Source organism: Dama dama, chromosome 6, assembly GCF_033118175.1.
Source record: "Dama dama isolate Ldn47 chromosome 6, ASM3311817v1, whole genome shotgun sequence".
Lineage (NCBI taxonomy): Eukaryota > Metazoa > Chordata > Mammalia > Artiodactyla > Cervidae > Dama > Dama dama.
Window position 1 is genome coordinate 1,499,245 of NC_083686.1, and position 17,869 is coordinate 1,517,113.

General features: G+C 60.5%; 2 protein-coding genes across 2 annotated transcripts in view; one reads left to right on the top strand and one right to left on the bottom strand.

Moving 5' to 3' along the window:
* The window catches only part of ZFYVE28 (zinc finger FYVE-type containing 28), a 98,435-nt gene extending 81,690 nt beyond the window's left edge, over positions 1 to 16,745 (bottom strand). The window contains exon 1 of the mRNA XM_061145133.1: positions 16,718 to 16,745. The gene's annotated coding sequence lies outside the window, so the exon portion shown is untranslated. The remainder of the gene's footprint in view (positions 1 to 16,717) is intronic.
* Positions 16,596 to 17,869, top strand: part of CFAP99 (cilia and flagella associated protein 99) — a 36,647-nt gene continuing 35,373 nt past the window's right edge. Inside the window, exon 1 of the mRNA XM_061145134.1 lies at positions 16,596 to 16,722. The gene's annotated coding sequence lies outside the window, so the exon portion shown is untranslated. The remainder of the gene's footprint in view (positions 16,723 to 17,869) is intronic.

The following is a 17,869-nucleotide window of genomic DNA, read 5'->3' on the forward strand; positions in this document are numbered from 1 at the left end:
GCTCACTGTCTGCCCTCGCCAGAACAGACACCGCCGTCTGTCACCTCTGATGATGACCGAGAAGACTGGGGGAGATCGGGACAGGGCAGGGGACAACCCTGGACAGGCAAAGGGGGTGACGATCCAGTCCAAAGGGTGGGGTGGGATCCAGGATACAAGGGGGATGGGATCCAGTGTAGAGGGGGGTAGGATCCAGTGTATAATGGGGGGTTGGATCCAGTGAAGGGGGTAGGATCCAGTGTGTAGGGGGGTGAGATTCAGGGTATAATAGGGTGTTGGATCCAGTGTATAAGGAGGTGGGTTCCAGTGTAGAAGGGGGTGGGAGACAGTGTATAATGGGGGGTAGGATCCAGTGTGTAAGGGGGTGAGATCCAGTGTAGGAGGGGGGGTGGGATCCAGTGTGTAAGGGGGTGGCATCCAGTGTATAACAGGGGGTTGGATCCAGTGTATAAGGAGGTGGGATCCAGTGTGTAAGGGGGTGACAGCCAGTGTATAATGGGGTGTTGGATCCAGTGTATAAGGAGGTGGGTTCCAGTGTGTAAGGGGGTGAGAGCCAGTGTATAACGGGGTGTTGGATCCAGTGTATAAGGAGGTGGGATCCAGTGTAGAAGGGGGTAAGAGCCAGTGTATAACGGGGGGTTGGATCCAGGGTATGAGCTGGGGCGGTCAGATCCAGTGTGTGAGGAGGGTGGGATCCAAGCGGCAGGGGAGGCGGGCTGCCTACGATGCTCCAGGCCCCTCCTTCCATCTGAAGGTGGACTCTCTCCCTCCTTGGACCCGGGTTGACCCCTGACCCGCTGGGGCCGAGGGAACACAGCCAGCGCCCCTGCGTGAGTGCCCAGCGCCCTCCTGCACCGGCTCCTCTCTTGGACCCCTGGCCCCATGCAGGGGCTGAGCATGGGAGACCCACGGAGACAGAGGCTATCCCAGCACAGGGCCGAGGAGTGTGTTCCAGACGAGCCTGCCTCCCTTTTGGGGGTGGGCGGAGTGGGGTGAGATCACTCAGCCACTGTACCTTCAGCCCCCCACAGCCACAAGAGAAGACCACAGAGCCGGCAGTTTGAGTGCAGACGTTTATTTCCCACCGTCTGGAAGCCAGGTGTCTGGGGTTGAGGCACCAGCAGGGCCAGTTCCCGCAGCCTGGCTCTCGGCGTGTGCCCCCGCGGGGACAGCTCTCCGCAGGCAGGCTGGACGGCGCCCCCCTCGGACGGCACCTGTCCTTAACGGCCTCCAAGAGGCCCACCTCCAAACGCGGCCACGCTGGGGCCAGGGCTGCTCGAGAGCCTGGGGGACTCTCCTCAGCCCACAGCACCCCGACCACCGTCCTGTCACTGAAAAGATTTTCTAGAAGCTCCATCTGCTCCTCTTTGCAAGACCCCACACACCCCATGGCAGGCTCCAGGGCCCTCGAAGTTGTGCTGAGTTAAACGGCCCTCTTTTTTTATAGAAAGTTTGAACTGCCCTATAATGACAGCAAGCAGACCAGCATTAGTCTGGAGGGGGTGGAGGGGGGTGGGACCAAGCGGGGGCGGGGGGGGGGTGCAGGGCGGCAGGTGGACCCCTGGGGGGACAGTCACACTGTCTTCATCATGGGGAGGCTTTCACAGGTGTCAGACGCCCACTTGAAACATGTGTGTTCACTGTCCACCAATCACACCTCCGAGAAGCTGCTTACAAGTCGCTATTTCTATTTGCTGTTTCGGTCTCAGGAACTTACAGACTCACATGCACAGAGGGTCGGGTGTACCTTCGCCCACTCGGCCCCTGGCAGGGACCCCGGCTGAACCGCAGAGCCCACGGTAACCAGGATGTTGACAGAGACCGGCTGCCTGTCTCAGCTGCCCTCCCGTCCGCCCGCACACTGCAAGTGTGACAAGGGCCGTGCACACCCATCCCACATGCGGGTCCCCGGGTCCACCCCACAGCCAAGACACGCAACCACTCCATCGTCCTGCCAGTGTTTCAAGAACTATGAACCATGGCAAAATGCACATAAGAAAAAATTTACCATCCTAACCCTTTATAGGAGTACAGCTTATTGGCATGAAGTACATTGCGTGTGCCAAGCCGCTTCAGTCGTGTTCAACTCGTTGAGACCCCATGGACCGTAGCCTGCCAGGCTTCTGTGTCCACGGATTCCCAGGCAAGAATACTGGAGTGGGCTGCCATGCCCTCCTCCAGGGGATCTTCCCGACCCAGGGATCGAACCCAGGTCTCCTGTGACTCCTGCATTGCAGGTAGATTCCTTACTGCTGAGCCACCGGGGAAGCCTGCCTCAATAAAGCCCCTTAAAAGTTTTCTGCTTTTTTTTAAAGAAAGTTTTCAAAAGCCTGGACTTAGGGAGCAGGCGCTGGCTCTCCTCCAAGCAGGGTCCTGAGTCACAGCCCCTTTCCAGCCCCACGGGACGGAGGGGACCCCTGCTGGCTCACATCTGTCTCCAGCTCTCAGTGCCCCCTTTGCTGAGGTCACCCCCAAGACCCCTCGCTGGTCAGCATGCGGTCTAGAGAGGCAACCTCCCAGGATCAGAGTGTCTGGAAGGAAGACCCCAGGACGTCACACCTGCGGGGTCACGTGCAGAGACCCGCAGAGTCCCACACGCTGACCCACTGCTCCACGAAGGCCCTCAGCCTCTGGCCTCTGCAGGGCGGCTTCAGGAAGCCCATCGCCCGGGCTGCACGGCCTTGTCCTGCATGTCCTGCGGGCCTGGGAGCCAGAGGACAGGCTTCGGGGAGCCTCCTGGCTGTTTCCGACATTCTGGGAAATGATGCCATCAGGAGGGCAAGCCAGGATCCCGCAGGGTCACAGGGAGGGGCCCCTGCAGCTTTCAGCTGGCTCAACTCTTCCACAGCCTGACCCAGAGAAAACCCCTGACCGTTCCCTCCCGGCAGCCGGCTTTATCCCTGGTGAGAACACACCACACGAGGCGCCTCTGTGGCCTTCGCTGACGCCAAAGTCCCAGACCAAGGCCAGACCAGTACCGACCCAAGGGATGTCTGTTGAATGAACCAACGATCATCTCAACTGCCGTTCTGAGACGGTTCGGAGGGGCTCCCTGCTCCCGGTCTCCCTCACTCACGTCCAAGCGTTCTCGGGGGAGGGCAGAAGGAAGCAGGCCAGGCCAGTGCCTGTAGACGCGGCACCGTACATCCTCCCCAGAACAGAGCCCCAGGGAGGTGCTCCCAGGCGGGCGGCGGGCAGGCCCTACAGTGCCCAGGGCTCTGCCTCGTCACTTAGCATCTGCTCACACGGGGCCCTCCCCGAAGGAGAGGGCTGGATTCTTCGGGGTCCTGGGCACTCCACACGAGCTTGCTGGCTTCTCCAGGGGGCACACAGCCCTGAGCCACCCCCCCGCCATGGTTCCAGAGCTTCAGCGACCTCAAGAGCCTTCAAAGGCCTTGGAGAACCACCGGTAGGATGACCTGATGGCACGTCCTTCATGCATGTGAAGGGCCCTGGGGTTAATTCACTCATCCACGTGAAGGGCCTCGGGATTAAGTGTTTTTAGATGTTGTTGGTCCATCGCAGAACATTCAGAAGCATCGAAGGGGACACAACGATCTCCATTAAGCAGGTGATAAAATACACACACGACACTCATCTCTTTGCACTTATTCAAACACGGGGGTTTGAGCAGCTGTGACCCCACGGCAACGGGTGTCCCAGACTGCCCTGGAGGAGGGTCCCGGAGGTCACCAGCCATCCGGGGCTTGGCTGGAGGGAGCAAGTCCAGCGCAGCCCGTCAGAGCTGTTCGTTCGGGTGGACCGATGCCCGGCTTTGCCCACGAAGAGCCTGGGGCGCTGCTGTGACATGCCAGAGCAGAGACGGGGTGGAACGGTCACCTCAGGGAGGCAGCCCAGGTACAGCCAGGGGCGCCCCACCCACACGACCCCCCGCAGTGAATCCTGATCTCTGAACTAAGAGGGACTTTTCACGTGGGGCTTGGGGGGAACCTCTAGGGGGCAGACAACAGGAGGTGAAGGCGTTAGCTGCCCCCCGGGGAGGCACCAACGTGGGCCAGGCTGCAGGGACCACGGACGTGCTGGCCGATGCGGCTGGGTGGGCGACCCCTGGCAGAGCCAAGGGCTCCGCTGACGCCCAGCAGATGGTCCCTGAAGACGCCCGTTCAGCCCCAAACCACCGGCCCTCAGATTCTGCCTGGGTGCTCCTGGTTATGGAGGGCAGGGGGACAGGGCTGGTCCCCAGGCTGGAGGCTACGGGGATGCCTGGGATCAAAGAGGACCCGAACCCAGAACCCTGGGGGAAGCTAGCACGAGTGGGAATTCCCAACGCACGGCTGGCTGTACCAGCCCAGAGCTCGGCCACCTCTCCGGGCCGGTGCTGCATAATCTCACCGTTGGGGTCCCACGACCCGGTCGGGCCACCAAACCCAGGTGCGCAGATGGAGGTGGGTGCTCTTAGTGCCCAGGTTCTGAGGAGACTCTTCCCTCTCTCCCCCCAGTCTGGGGCAATCCCAGTGATCTCGGGCCTGTAGAAGCATCACCCCCTCCCTGCCTCCGTCTTCACATGCCTCCCCTTCCTGTGCACCCAAACGTCCCCTTCCCACAGGGACTCCAGTCCTGTTGACGCAGGGCCCACCCTGAGGACAACACTTTAACCAGGTCGTCTACAAAGACCCTGCTTCTAAATAAGATCCCGGTCATGGGTGCAGGGGTCAGGGCCTGAACAGTCTCGAGGGGTACACAGTCCAACCTGCAGGGGCTGGCCATACAGACCCCACAATGCCCAGGGGTGCCCGCACCCCTCAGATGCAGAGGATTTTAAGCCTGCTGTTAGGACCCAGGCAGGTCTGGGCCTCAGGCCTCCAGCCGCAGCCCCCGCTCCTGCCCAGGCATCCTCTCTGGCCTTCAGGAGCCCCTGCCTGCCCTGCCCACACCGTGCTGCCCCACCTGGCGTGCCCACAGCCCGGTCCCATCCCTCCGAGGACAGGGAACCACGTCTGGCTCCTCACCGCGTCCGACACACCCGCTCTGTGTGGGCATGTGAGCTCGTGCAGCGCTCTCTTCTGGGGGTGCTGAGTGCCTGCCCCCACCCCCCCGGCGCCCCTCACTGCCCCCGATCCCCAGCACCCACTGCCATCCGCCCCACGGGGCGCCTGCGGCAAGGGCCCAGCTTCTCCTGAGAGGGAGCCCGCTCTGGCCAGACCCAGACGCGGAGCGAGGACTCCGCCCCTCCAGTTCAGTTCACTTCAGTCGCTCAGTCGTGTCCGACTCTGTGACCCCATGAACCGCACCACGCCAGGCCTCCCTGTCCACCACCAGCTCCCAGAGTCCACCCAAACCCACGTCCATCGGGTCTGTGATGCCATCCAACCATCTCATCTTCCGTCGTCCCCTTCTCCTCCTGCCCTCAATCTTTCCCAGCATCAGGGTCTTTTCCAATGAGTCACATCAGGTGGTCAAAGTATCGGAGCTTCAGCTTCAGCATCAGCCCTTCCAATGAACACCCAGGGCTGATCTCCTTTAGGATGGACTGGTTAGAGCTCCTTGCAGTCTCCGTCCCTCACCAGGGCCCAAACTATCCCGTGTCCCAGAACCAGCAGAGGCAACAATGGCTCAGAGGCTGCAACCAGCTCCCGGGACCCTCACCAAGCACATGGCCACCCCACCCAGGGGACCCCGCATGACTGTGCCCAGAGTGGGGTGTGCAGGCGGCGTGTGAGGAAGGCGCAGGCATGCCGAGGAGCGTTGGCACGCGCTCTGCGTGTCCCAGGAGGATTCCCGCCACATGGGCACGGCTCCCGGTGGGCCTCGGGGCGTGGGGCAGGACAGGCCACAGCCCCTCGGAGGACTGCCAGGCCCAGGATCTCAAGGAGTCTGCCCTGGGTGACGGGCACAGGGAAGTGGGGGACGCCACGGGGATGTCCCCGCTCTCCAGGCCTGGCACGGTCCATCCCCAGACTGGATGCCTTGGGGCTCACCCAGGCCCTGCCCCCCCCACCCTCCAGTGGTCAAGACCCACACGGGGAACAGAGCGCAGGAGCCCCTCCCAGTCAGACTCAGACGTGCTGCCCGACCTGCGACGCCGATCCTGGTCCCTGCCCAGGAGGACGAAAACACACGTCCACATGGAAACACGCCGGCGGAGGTTCGCGGCAGCCTCACAAGGGCCAAGCGGCGGAGACGGCCTCGAGTCCACGGAGGGATGAATGGACCGACAGTGGCGGGCCAGCCGCATGACGGAGCGTGACCTGTCCTCCCAAAGGGAATTCTCACGAGGGCTACAGCACGGATGAAATGCACGTGAAGCAAGTCAGACATGCAAGGCCCCAGGTTGTGGGTCTCCTCTTAGACAAATGTCCGGAGCAGGCAAATCCACGAGGCAGCGACCAGCCTGGAGGTTACCAGGGCTGGGCCGGGGGAGTGACTACGTCAGGGATTCGGGGGAACATTCTGGAGACCAGGGGAGCTGGAGACTGCACTGAACTGGACACTGTGTCATGTGAATGTCACCGCACTGTTTTAGAAAAACAAGACATATCACAAAAACCAAAAAACACCAACAGGCTCCATCAACAAGCCGGATTTAAGTGCATTGCCAAGAAAGCTGAGGGGAGCCTGCGGGCCCTCCAGTTCTGGGTCGGGGTCTCTGGGGCCGGAGCCACGTGTCCCGGCCCCTCCCAGGCTGTCCTGCACGGGGAAGACGGGAGACGTGTCTCGCACGACGCTGCCACTTGCCCTCCTTTCTTGGGGTTGTCCTCAGGGGGAGGCAGGGGTGCCCCCAACAGTCCTGGACTCTAGAATGATCTGGAGCACTCTGGTGTGGACCGACCAGAACCCCCCCCCCCAGCGCCCCTTAGAGAGGCCACACCCCAACCACGGCCAGCAGCCCACGGCAGGGCGCGGGAGCAGAGGGAGTGGGTGGGCCAGGCACTGCGCCTGGTTTGGGCAGCAGGCAGCGCGTGGGCAGAAGGGTCCTCGTCCCACGCCCAGACGCACCTCCAGGAGTGAGGGGCCCACCCTCAGTGCCCAGGGTGGCTTCCACTGAGGAGGCCACCTGTCCAGGGCAGTGGACCAGCCGCCCGGAAGGGCCAGCCCGCTGAGGCCCAGCGTCCTCTGTGCCCAGCCCTGCCCCGCCTCATCCCTTCCCTAAGGCCACCCAACACCCCGCCTGCAGGCAAACCCCCCGGAGCCAAGCTGACTTCCCAGGCCCCTCTTCCCCACCTCTGTGCGGGCCACTTAGCCCTGGGCCTGCTCTCAGCTGGGGTAGAAGCCCCCCCACCCCCGGACCCTCCTGAGGCACCTGCTCTGTCAGAACTCCGAGGAATTTGCCATGATTTCTGCAGCTTCATTGCTTGCTTTTAATTTCCCTTCTCCCTCCCTCTCCTGCTGCAGCTGGATGGGCTCCACCGTCTGTGTTCTTTCTTCCCTCTCCGGGTCTGGAGCTCCCCGGTCTGTGACTAAGGAGGGCTCATCCGAGCTCGCTCACACACTCAGCTCACAGCCCGGAGGCGGCCAGCACGCCGGCCTCGTCCCGTCCGGCCGGCCAGCGGGCATCAGTCCGGGTCGCCCGTCCCCGCGGGTTCTCAGGACTGCGCCCCGGAGCCGGGTTCCCCACCTGCCCCCACGCTGGCACATCTGACTGCTTCTCACCTCCCACTCCCTCCTGCTGACTCTGATTTTGCTTTTGGAGAACGCGTCTCTCCAGCAAGGATGGGGGGCGGACACCTTTTTGTCTTCGGGTAAAAAAACTGCGTTCCTTCGACTCTCCTCTGCAAATGGCAGCCCCGCTCTGCGGGGCCTCCACCTGCACCCCCCAGCTCCCTCGGCCCGGCAAGGTCCCTGCCCGTGAACCCCCCGCCCCTGGTCTCTGAGCCTGGGGCCCAGCCCCGCCCGCTGTCCTCCCGAGGAGCCCGCCACACGGTGCGGCATGGCTGACCCCACGGGCCGTGCACTCAGCGCCGTGAGTCAGCAGCTCACTCAGGCCACACTCGGCGCCGTCTACTCAGGACCGCCCCTGCCGTTTAGGATGCGGGCGGACGGGCAGACAGGAGCCGTCCCGGAAGCCCCCTCAGGTGCACCTGGAACCCCCTCCTCCTGCCCTCTGCGTCCCCAAGCCCCTCATGGTGCTGCCCACTTCCCGGGCCACCCGCTGGGTGACCTCCGCAAATACCTGCCAGGTCAACAACCCCCTCCGACCGTTAACACACTCCTTGGGGTGGGCCTCGGCTTTGCTTTTAAACCCAAAGACTGCCTTTTCTCATTCTAGGAGCTTCCCCTGGCTCTGGTTTAAAGAGACTCAGGGACGCTCCCTGGTGCTCCACTGGTTAAGACTCGGTGCTTCCACTGTGGGGGGCAACGGTTCGATTCCTGGTTGGGGAACTAAGATCACGCAGCCAAAAAAAAAAATAATAATTAAAATATTTTAAATAAATAAAAAGGCCTGGGCTGCCTTGTGGCTTCCTACCCCCACACCCTGGGCTGCTCACACGGTGGTTCTGTGAGCCTTGCTGCCTCTTCTTCTTAATTTGGTCTGAATTGGAGGATAAGAGGTTCACGGCGCTGTGTCGCTTTCCGCCGTAAGAGGCGCGTCGGCTCTGTGGACACACACGTCCCTCCTGTCCCCCCCAGGTCATCACAGAGCAGCAGGCTGAGCTCCCCATGACACAGCAGCTTCCCATTAGCTGGCTGTCTTACCCGTGGAACTGTGAATGTCTCAGCGCTGCTCTCTCGTCGGCCTCACCCTCTCCTTCCCCGCCTGTCCACAGGTCTGTTCTCTGTGCCTGCCTCTCCACTGCGGCCCTGCAAACAGGCTCATCAGTACCGTCTTCCAAGATTCCACGTATATATGCTAATATACGATATTTGTCTTTCTCCTCCTGACTTACTTCGCCCTGTATAATCGCCTCTAGGGTCATCTAGTCAGTTCTCACTGGAACTGACTCAAATGTGTTCCCTTTTGTGGCTGAGTAATATTCCACACCTTTGCTGCTTCTGATCCTTGCTCAGGGGGAACCACTTTCTCGGGAGTTTCGTGACTTCTTATGGCGAATTCCGCCTCAGAGGGGCGGCAGGCGGCCCTCCTGGGACAGCACCCAGGTGATCCTGCGCCAGTGCCCCTAGCGTCTGACCCAGCCCTGGCCCCACAGGCTCTCTGCCCCTCCCCGCCGACCCCCGGTCCACTCACCCCTCCTCGGAGAACACCCCCTAGAGCGCATGGCCGCCACCCCCACACCACCAGAGTGGAGAGTTGGACGGGTGCTGGCCCGTGGGGACCCGGAAGCTGCTGGGCCCCAGGACACCAAGCCCCCCGAGAAACGTGGACCCGAGCATCTTTCTGTTCAGCCGCAAAACACCTTTTTCCTTGATTATCTCAATACAATTCATTAAAAAAAAAAACTCTCCAAAAATTCCTTTTCTTCAGTTGAAGTGAAATTCATACAACTACAAGGAATCATTTCAAACCGTGCAATCCAGGGGCATTTAGTGCATCCACGCTCCAGTTTTAAAGCTGTCCCACCACCTCCCAAAGAAACCCCCTACCTTCAGGCTATCATTCCTCATCCCACCCCCACCCCAGCGGCCACCGATCCACCTCCTGTCTCAGTGGACTTGCCTTCCCTGGACATTTCACATAAACGGAATCACTCACTATTTGTCCTCTTGGGTCTGGCTTCTTTACACTCAGCATCACGGTTTCAAGGCTCACCCACGTTGCACTAGGTACTTCATTCCTTTTCATGGCTGCGTAGTATTCCATTGTGGGCATAAATCCCAGTTTATTTACCAGTTCACTGTTGGTGGACATTTGAGCTATTTCCACCGTCTGGCTATTCATGTTACTGTGAACACGGGTGCACAATTCTTAAATGTATCGACATCTAGGAGTTGATTCTGCTTTTAGGCTTTTTTTATTAACTATAATATCCCTAAGAGCTGTTGAAAACATACTCGAAAATTGAAAATGCAAGAAAAAAAAAAACTGTTCTACAGACATCACCCCCACAGTGGGCATGCTAACCCATTTTCCCCAGGAACCCAGCCAGTATACCCCAATAGTTGGGGGGTGGTTTGTCAAACGGAAAGAGTTGGCTGAAACAAATACCACCACAGCAGAGACTTACAGAGCCCCCAAGCAGAGCTGAATCAAACCAGTCAGTCCTACAGGAAATCTACCCTGAATATTCACTGGAAGGACTGATGCTGGAGCTGAAGCTCCAATACTTCGGTCCCCTGATTCGAAGCACTAACTCACTGGAAAAGACTCTGATGCTGGGAAAGACTGAAGGCAGAAGGAGAGGGGATCTACAGAGGATGAGATGGTTGGATGGAACCACCGACTCAATGAACATGAGTTTGAGCAAACTCTGGGAGATGGTGAAGGTCAGGGAAGCCCGGCGTGCTGCAGTCCATGGCGTTGTAAAGAGTTGGACATGACATGACTTAGTGATTGAACAAGAACAACAGGCAGAGCTCAAAACACCCCCTCAACCGTGAAGAGAGCCCCCTGTGAAGTGTCCACAACAACCCCCTGTCCCCACCCAGCACCAGACAATGAGAAATGGAAGAGCTTCAAAATCCTTACTGTAAGAAGGAAAAAAACACTCCATTCATCTTAACCAACTACTCTACATAAATTACCATAACATGAAATGCTCTATTCTACTTTTGCTTAATCTATTCAGATCAGTGGAAAAAAATCCATTCATTTTTGTTTTCCTCCTTCAAACACTTGAATTGCCCATCAATATCCAAGTTTCTTTGCAATCCAACTGTAAAAAGTACAAAAGTAATTGTTTCACCAAGTGGGACCCATGCAAAAACTGATGACAGTTACAGCTCATTCCTGCAGGAAAGGCACAGTTCGGGATGGGGTGCATATGGACTCCAAGCCTGGGGTCGACAGACCGAGGTTCAGTCCTAGCCCCTGTGATGACTCCAGTAAGTTAATCCCGCGTGTAAGAAAGGCTGCCTTAGGATAATCGAACTGCTAACCAGTGCCCCCAAAGCCTCGGTGCCTTAAGCCTCAGAGACCTACCCCAAGCCGTCATTCACGCCCAACCCTGGTGCCTGACTCCATCCCTCTCCCAAGGCTCTGGGATCCTCTACTGGGTCCTAAACCTCCAGCCAAGGAAACAGGGACTCAGGCCACATCCACAGGATGACAGCTCAAGAGGTCTGGGGTCGGGCCTGATGCCGTGGGCCCCACGGAGGCCCACACTGGCTGAAATTACGCCCCCAAACTCCCACCTGGGAGGGGTACCCAAATGGCAGGCAGCGTCTCTACCACCAGGGAGGGTGAAGGTAACCAGAGCCCAGGACGCCGGAGAGCAAGTCAGGGCTCCTCCTCGCAGCCGAGCACCCAAAGGAAGGCGGGCACCTGGTGAATGGCCCGGCGGCAGTAACCGGCAGCCATGCGGGGCTCTGGGACCCTGTAAAGTCCTCCACGCACAGCTCCGTCTCAACCCTGTACCTCCGACCCCGCCTGCGACCTCCACCAACGAAGACAGAGGTCGCCTCTTGAGCCATCACCGTGAACCTCAGGCAGAGACGGCCCCCTCAAACTCCACCTATCCGGTCTCATCACCCCCGCCGCAGGCAGGGCGGGGGGGGGGGGGGTGGGCGGGTGGTGAGGCGCCTGCCACCCCATCTGTGGCTTCAACACCGTGGAGACGCAAGAGCCAAGGCGGGCAGCAAAGACTGAGGGCGGTAGACACGGGAGAGATCCCGACACCCACAACACTGCAGACGTTCACTCGTCTTTGCACTGGCACCAGCTCACCTGTGCCCACCTGTGTGGCCACGTGGCACACCCCGCCGGGCCGGGGCTGCTCGAGGTTATCGACCCCACAAGACTCCGCCTTCGAAACCGGCAGATGACCACCCAGTCACGCACAGGCACCTCCATGCACGGAGCACCAGCCTGCCTGTGCTCTGGGGATTCCGGGCAGTCTGAGCGAGAGGCCCTGCTGACGTCACTCACCTTCCAGCAGAAGGGCGAATGGAATTACCCAACACACTTCCCATTCACGGGGGACGGTACACGAAGGCCCAGGCCCCTCCCCCAACCCCCGCCCACACCCCACCACCGCCCGCTGGACGCCCGGGCCAGACAGCAATTAGCCAAAGCTTCAGGCTCCCTGCCTGTGACTCGCCCATTTAACAGAAACCGTTATCACATGCTTCCCGTAAACAGGCCGCTGCGCTGATGGTAAAGCACAGAGCCCTGAGCGATGACCTCAGAGCTGGCACAGAGCGGGCACAGACATTGACGCTCACTGCCCGTCTGCGGCTCAGCCTCTCCCCTCCCCACCAACGCTGGCAGCACGAGGTTGGGCGGGTGTGACCCCCACGTGCCCCCGCCCGCCCCCAGCCACGGACGAAGGGCAGGGGAGCTCGGGAGTGAGACGAGAGCTGCCTGCTGGGTCCCCCACCAGACCCAACGTGGGTGCTACAAGCCTCCTTGGCAGGCGACTCCCAGGCCCTCCTGTGTGCCTGGGCTGGCCTGCATCAGAAGGATGGTTCTGTGGGGGCAGCCGGGGGCGGGGGCGGGCCCGGCGCCTTCTGAACTCAGGGACAAGAGACAGGTGCGCCCGGCCAGTGCTCTGACTCAGCACCACCCAGCATCCTTCCGGGACTTGGGAGCCCCGTTCCCGGCCCGGGCCCTGCTGGCCGGGGCAGACCGCCTGGCTTTCCAGCAGCTCCCCCCACCCCCACCTCCCAGGAGACAGACCTGCTGCTCCAAGCACGGCCGCGGCCGCAGCTGGGTGCTCAGAATTTATCGGCTGGAAAAGAACCAGTTAGCAGCCCTGCTAGAAGTCAGCACTGACATCCCAGGCCCTGGAGCCGCGTCCGTGCCCGTCCGTGTCCTCGCTGAGCTCCGAGCGGGGCACGCGATGGTGCTGCTGGGGCGTCCGGCCGCGGTCACGGTCACGGTCATGCTCCCGTGCAGAGCCCGGGGCAGCAGGACTCAGGTCACGGGAAGACCACCACCTCACTCGCCTCCACTGTGACCCCTCCCGCCATGCTTCTGAACCTGAGGCTTTGCTGCCAGTGGGGGTCCCCTCACCCTCGGCCACCATGGGGGAGCCCCCCAAGGACAAGTGGCTGCTCGTGTCCGTGGACGACGGGGGCCATGCAGACGCAAGCCCAGGCCTGTCCTAGCCACTGAGCCCAGGCTCGGTCAACAGCCATGGTGGGAAGCTTTGCACACAACCCCCCACCCCCAGCCCCGCAGCTGGCAGACCACAACTCCGCAAAGGGCCTCTTTCACAAAGTGCACACACCCAACAGGTTTCTCAGCTTCTCTTGGAAAAGGCCAGTTCATCCCTGAACCGAACCCAGAATATTGACAGGAAGTTTCTAGATAAACTCACTCGGGAAAGCTCTGTATTTACAAGGACTGCCTCCCCACAAAGAAGGGTGGGACAAGGAAAGTTAATGACCCCTAGACGTGGTTTGGGGGTGCAGACAAGAGAGTTATTCGCAGGGTGCATGGCCAAGCGTGGGGATCCCTGTCCATCTGGCAACACCACCCACCCACCAATCCGTTCTTCCCCAGGATGGAAAACACAGTGCGTCCAAGGAGACCCGGAGGGGCCTGGTCAGGTCCCTGCACCCCGCTCCTGGACCTCTCCCCTTAGCCCAGTCACCGGGGATCAGGAAGAAAGTTCTAACCCAACATGAAACACAAGTACTGAGACTTCCGATGAAAATGAAGACCATTATTCCAAGATATTTCACATTCTTAGAGTTAACTCTTTCTTGGAAGGTTTTCCCCTAAGGAAAAGCAAAGACACTTAGAAATCCTAAACACCTTCCATGGAGAAAAACCACAATTGTGCTTTAAAAGACCGCCTTAAAGAAAATAAAAGGAAGTATGAGAGCCTGCAAATAACTATTGTATACATCAGGTTGGTCTGGTTTGTCATTCAACTTAGGTTAGCCATTCATGATTCAGACATCAAAAATTGTAAGCGTCATATAAGAATGTTTTAAAGCATTTCCAAATGCTTTTCAGAACTACAAGAACAACGAGTATTTTTGGTTTCAGAATGTTTTCCGTTGCATTGTGATGAACAAGAAGCTCAGTGTTCAGTTTTAAACCAAAGCAGGGATTAAATCAAGAATTCAGTTTGAATTGCATATCTATCCAAATACAACGGTGGAAGAAACCCTCACGACAGGCAGCAACCTCTCTCAGACACACCTCCCACACCTAGCATTTAACACTTCAACTCTTCCAGGCCCAGAAACCTCCCAGAACTGACTCCTGCTCCCTTATGCCAAAGGGAGAGAAAGCATGGTCAGTTTCACAATCTAAGGCCAAAATAGGAGCTTTGGTTTGAAAAATGAAAAGCTACTGGGGTGACCTAACCTCCTCCAACCCTTCAAATAATCAAGATATTTAACCCCAAATACAGAAGTCCAACAAGGGACTGCCACACTCAGGCTGACCGGCCTCGGGGCAAACACAAAGATCTCAAACAGAGATATGTCTTGAGTCCAAGGGTCAGACAACAGACGGAGAGACCACATTAAGGGAAGGAGTGGGACCAGAAGAAACACATCCCCCTCTTGTCCTCGGGCACAGACTGACTCACGGGCTCTCCACCTGGCCCTGCCCAGCCCCAGGGCTGGCTTTGGAAGGGCAGAGCTGCCTGCAGAGAGGGAAAACTAGGGACTCAACTCTCAATTCTGGGGCATAATCTCAAGGGCAGAGTCATTTCCCACTTCTAAAGACTTTTCCCTAAACTGAAACAGGGAGGGCCACTGGAATTATTCAGCTGCAGATGAAACAGAGTGTCCGCATTGCTTTTCCATCCCTTCCAACAATGTGTTAGTCAGGCAATCCTGGAAAGTCTGGGAGATGGTGAAGGACAGGGAAACCTGGCGTGCTGCAGTCCATGGGGTGGAACAACAACCCTAGAAACAAGGCCTCTTCCCCAGCCACGCCTGGAAAAAGGATCCTTGACAAAGTGTTTGCAGAGATAGTAGAATGTTACTATGATATGTTGTCTCTTTTCACTCCTGCCCACTGAAAAACGGTTCTGCTGTCCACCCCCAAAGTAACCTTCTGAAAGTCTATTTGGTTTTTCCTTAACTGGGGACAGAAGTCACACAAACAAAAAGCCACTCCTTGTACAGACATCGTGTTCAGAGGCGGCTCCCCTCTCCTGGCCACCTACACAGCACCAACCAGGAGGATCAGAGCCGCTGCTGGGGGGTGGGGGTGGGGGGACTGCAGTAAGAAGAGGGCTGGGCGGGAGGGGGCCAAGGGCAGGGAGGCCCCAAACCACAGGCAGCGCTGGGAGGCACCAGGGTCCCCCCAGCACGCGGCCAACACAGCTGCGTCCTGACGGGGAGGTGGGAAGATGAGTGGGAGCAGGGCTGCAGCCGCCTGGGCAGGAGAGAACCTGAGCCTCCCCCGGGCGAGACCAAGGCCAAGCAAGGGGCGGTCCCAGGCACCCTCAGCCCTCAACCCAACGCTGGAGAACTCTGCGACCCCGCGGGCGATGACGCACGAGCCCCTGTGGTCTCTGAACTCGCAGCCGGACCTCGGGTGCCCATCCTCCAACAGACGGCGGCTGACCCCAAACGGGCGCCAGAAGACCACAGATTTCAGGACCGGCCCCCGCCCCGACCCTGAGAGACCACCCCCGGCGGGGGAGGGCGGCAGAAAACCCAGATCCAGAAAAGTGGTCAGCCTTGGGGTGAGGGTGTCCCTGGGTTCGCTCAGCCCCACTGTGGATGTCCGAGGCGCCTAGATGTCCACCCCGACCAAGAACCCCCAACTCCCAGCCAAGACCCCAGTGCCCTACCGCGGCGCCGGTCCCCCAGCGTTAGGCCCCCGGAAGTCTAGGGTGCGCCCAGGACCCCGCACCCGGCTCGGGCGCACCGCCGCACCCCGACGAGCTCCGGCCGCAGTGGACCCGAGCCCTGAGCGAGCGGTAAGGGACGCAGCGCCCGCAGTGCGACTGGCGCAGCCGCCGAGGGCGGCGCGGGGCACGCTGCCCAGACCCCGACCCACGACCAGGGAGGGGCGCCGCGCCGGGAAGAGCTCGCCGCCGGCCCCTCTGAGCCTGCGGCCCCGGGCGCGCTCACCCTCCGCCGGCGGGCAGGAGCATCCCCTGGGCTCAGCGCACGCGGGTGGGCACGGGACAAGGATACGCACGCCAAGTGGGCCAGCCGCGGATCGGTCCTGGTTCGGGAAGTGGGATGGGGACCCGCTCCGGACGCAGGCAAGGAGGGGTCCTTCCGGGACCCGGGAAAGAGACAGATATGGGGGCCGCTCTAGAACCTGGGGGAAACGCAGAGAGGGTCCGTTTCGGATTGCAGGGGGGCGGGTGGGAGGTACATTCGGGTCCAGGATAACAGGGAGGGGGCGAAGAGGAACGCAGGAGTCATCGCCGCTGCAGCGAGGGGGGCTGGAGATGTCTTTCCGGAACCCAGGAGAATTAAGAGGGGGGCTCTGGTCGGGCTGCGGGCCGGCCACCACGAGGTATGAGCCCGGCACACGCAGGACCCGGCTGGGAAGCGCGAGGGGCCGGTTCTGGCAGCCGGCAGGCGCGGCAGCGAGTGCACCCCGGTGCGAGGGTAAGAGCGGGAGGGGTTTGCACCAGGGGGGTCGGGGGGGACCCGCGCAAGTCGGGGGGGAGGGCGACCGCGCTTGCAAGTCGCCGAGTAGCCGGAGGGGTGTCGGCGGCACCGCGGAGAGGCCGGCCCCGGCCGGGAGGAGGGTCTGCCCGGCAGCGCTCACCTTGGGTTTGTACAGCCACTTTCGGAACCTGTTCATCATCGCCGCGCCGGCCCGGCCCGGCCCGGCCCCGGCGGCCCTCACCTCCGCAGCGCTGCGCCTAGCCCCGGCTGCGGCGCGGGGCGGACGCGGGGCCGGGCCGGGCCGGGGTCCCGCGCGGACCCGGGGGGCGCCGGGCGGGCGGGCGGCAGGTGCGCGGGGCAGGTGCGCGGCCAGAAGATGCTCGGAGAGCGGCGCGCGGCGCGGACCCGCGGACAGACGCGCGGACTGACCGGGCACTGGGGCGCCGGCGCCTCTCCGCTAACTGACACCCCGCGCCTCCACCGGCCACCGCCGCCCGCGCCACACATGCGCCGACGCGCTGCGAGCCCCCGGCCCCGCCGCGAGCCGCGGAGGCTGCCCAATCCGCGCGCCGCGCCGCGCCCCGCCCGAGGCGCGCTCCCCCGCCGGCGACCCGGCGCGCCCTGCGGCGCCGAGAACTACAAGTCCCGAAGGGCATTGCGGGGAGGCAGGGAGGGGCGTGTCCCTTGCTTGGGGCGACCTCTGCCCCGCCGAGGGCGCTGTGTATTCTGGGGGTTGTAGTCTTCCCGCCCAAGGCCCCGGAGCGTGCAGCGGTTGCTAGGTGACGACAGTCCAACTGCATCCCAGCACCGCTCCTGCCCAAGGGGTTGCAGAGGTCCAGGCGGAGCAGAAGTGCAGAAGGTGGGACCCGCTGCTGTTCCCGAATCCCCTCGTGCCCGCCGCCCCTGACAACTGCTGTGTGGCGGTCGGTGGCGAAAAAGGGAGGTTCCGGAGCACCGGCGGGGCCTAACAGGTACGCGGAGTAGGGCAGCATGAAAGTGGGCAAAGCGCGTCGGCTCAGCACCAGCACCTCCCACCTGCACTTCCCTAGACCTGCAGGCTCGTTCTTTCTCGCTTCCCGTCTTGCTTTCGCTAACCTCCTCTTCTTCCCAACTCCTTGATTGAAGTTAACAGTGCTTTTTTTTTTTTTAATCATCTCAACAAGAGATATTTTCTAAGAAGATATTCTCCCGTATTCACTACTTCCCCCAAACGTGCCCTAATTTGGATCAAAAAAAAAAAACAATTAAAAAAAAAAAATTTGAGAATCTGTTAAGTGCTAGTGCTGTGCTTAGTCGCTCAGTCATGTCTGAC